This window comes from Pistacia vera, unplaced genomic scaffold (assembly GCF_008641045.1).
Source record: "Pistacia vera cultivar Batoury unplaced genomic scaffold, PisVer_v2 Contig398, whole genome shotgun sequence".
Lineage (NCBI taxonomy): Eukaryota > Viridiplantae > Streptophyta > Magnoliopsida > Sapindales > Anacardiaceae > Pistacia > Pistacia vera.
The window spans coordinates 1,289,438-1,292,182 of NW_022196221.1; the positions used below are offsets into that span (position 1 = coordinate 1,289,438).

General features: G+C 31.8%; 1 pseudogene; it reads left to right on the forward strand.

Moving 5' to 3' along the window:
- Positions 1-456: 456 nt before the first annotated feature.
- Positions 457-1,557, forward strand: LOC116141331 (annotated as a pseudogene).
- The last annotated feature ends 1,188 nt before the right edge of the window (positions 1,558-2,745 follow it).

Genomic DNA, 2,745 nt, shown 5'->3' on the forward strand with positions numbered 1-2,745 from the left:
TTTTCTGTGTGTTTGGATTTGGTAGATATTATCGTGTTAATTATTAATGAGAATTAGTGTTGTTATTTTTTAATCTCGTTTTTAGTATTTTTGTAAATTAATGATGGTATTTTTATTTTATTGAACATTAATTATTTGATTTTGTTATATATATCAGATATCGTTGCTTCATTTTTTATTCTACCGAGAAAAATTGATTATTCTAGTCAACAAATATAAACTTTTTTGTTTATAATCATTTAATGTTAAGTATTAATTTATCTTAAGTGTAAACGGTTTGCATTCATCTATATCTCTACGTAGGTATATTAAGTATTTGATACATTTGATTAATATGAATCTTTTTAAATTAATGTATTGGATGATATTTTGTGCATTGTACATGAATTATGTGCATATCTTATGCAGGTGTCTGATGCTCTGAAAGTTCTATGAGATAATTCGGCAATTGGTCAAATGAAAGAGGGTGCCTCTGTTGTAAGAAGATGGGAGGATCTAGACACTGACTTATTGGTGAAAATCTTCTTGTGTTTTGATGTTTTCCAGTTGACTTCAGGCATTATTCACGTTTGTAATTCATGGCGTTCAGCTTGCTGTGATCCTCTGCTTTGGAAAACTCTTGATTTGTCAATGTTGAGATCAAATTTTATCAAAATCCCACTAGAGCCATATGTTTATGTGGATGAGTGTTTTGATAAGGCCTTGACTCGTTTGTTGAAAATTTCGTTGAGTCTCAGCCGAGGACAGATAAGAACCTTGATTTTTCACTTCAATTTGTGTGCAAGGGACGAACAATTTACTTATATTGCTGAAAGGTAATTTTTTTATGTTTCTGTTTAAAACCTTGCTGGAAGGTAATTTTGTTTTTTTTTATTCTCGTTGTTTATTGACTGAGTCTTTGGCATTGCCTTTGGTACCAGTGATCATCACCTTTAATTTTCTTTTTGGTACAGTGAATTGGGAAGTAACACACCATATATTGTTGTTTGCAGGTGCCCCCATCTGAGGCGTCTCGTTATGCTAGCTTGGAACAAAATAAAGAAGGATGTAATTTGCAAGGCCATTCGTACATAGAGATCTCTTGAATCCCTGACAATGCCTAATATAGTAAATCCACCTTATCTTATAGAGTAAATGGCCCTAAATTGCAAGAACTTCAGTGAACTCAAGGTCATGGGTCCTTTTGATGTTCTCTTTGCTTCTACGATAGTCAAATTTCTTCCAAATTTGAAGGTTTTGAGCTTGAGATGCTCAGTGATAGTTAAAGATGCCTTATTGCTTATATTAGATGACCTACCAAATCTGGAAGTCCTCAATATATCACATAGTCTTCTTATAAAAGGTCCACTTCTTCCTCCACTGATGCCCAAAAAAATTATTAAGAAGCTAGATAAAATTATCTTGGAGAAGGCTGCTCGATTACGTGAGTTCTTAACTTGTACTGAGCACTCGTGCATCATGTGCCAACGTACTCAAAGTGATGAAGGCTTTATGAGGTGGTACAAGTATGAGGAAGGTCTATGGAAAATGGATGAGGCGAGGTCTCCTGCTCTTTGATTAGGACACTATGGAGACTGTAATTTTAACATTTTGTTTTGCTTGTATGTAATATATAGATAATATATTGTTGAATAAGCATATATAAAATTGGTCCATTGTATTTTAGGTATAAAATTGGTCCGCTGTGTTTTACGTTGTCATCCTCCTAATGCTTTCGTTTTAGGTCATCAACATTGTAATACTTGCATGATGATCTTCTCCCATGGGAAAAGTATTATCTATCTGTATAATTATGTACATATGTTAAAATTTCACTTTATGTTGTTTCAAATTGATCTTTTGTTGTTCATTAATGTTATTTCAAAATGAAGTGGTTTCAAACTAATACGCAATTGAGTATTTTATATATTTCAATTCATGTTATTTATTTTGTAATTGTTATTGTGAAATTCACTCCTATTGTCAGGTTTAGTATTTGATAGTGAGATTTTGAAGGAATCTTTGAGTTTCACTTCTTTTATACTTTGATGATAAATTATAGTGACATTGTTCGGCTGAAGTGGTAATATTAAAGTTTTACTATGCATTGTCGTTTTGGCTTTGTAAAATTCGTCAATGACAAAAAATGTTGTTGATACTTAAAGAAAACATGAGGATTTAATATTTAGTATTTTACTTGAAGTAAATTTGGGGATTTAGGGTTTTCTCTATCAGTTTTAGCTTTAAAGGCATTTGTCCCAGTCCGTTTGTCACGTTTTCCTCGTCCGTCTTTCTCATTGACTGAAGTTGAGATAAGTAAAGTAAATTTTCTTTAGTTACAGTGACAATGTCGTTTTTTATTTTACATTGGTCTAATTAATTTGTCATCAATTTTAACTTTGATTAAAGTGCATGTTATTGTTACGGAGTTCTGAGATTTGTTATTATTGTTATAAGAAGTTGTTGTTAGATGGTTGTGCTGATAATTTGTTATGCTCAGGTTGTTTATTAGTTTCTCTAGTAGTCGTGTTGCAGATTACTTTATCGATAAGTTTACTACTGAAATTGGTGTCTTTCTTACTATGATTTTGTTTGTTTAGGTCAGGTTGTTCATTTGTTGTCTTGGTAGTCGTGTTGCACACTATTTTCTTGGTAAATCTACTGCTGGAATTGGTGTTTTTCTCATTACGATTTTGTTTATTATCTTGTATTTAGTGTATATAGTAATACTGTTGTTGATTTATGAATTGATGTTATGAAATGCCA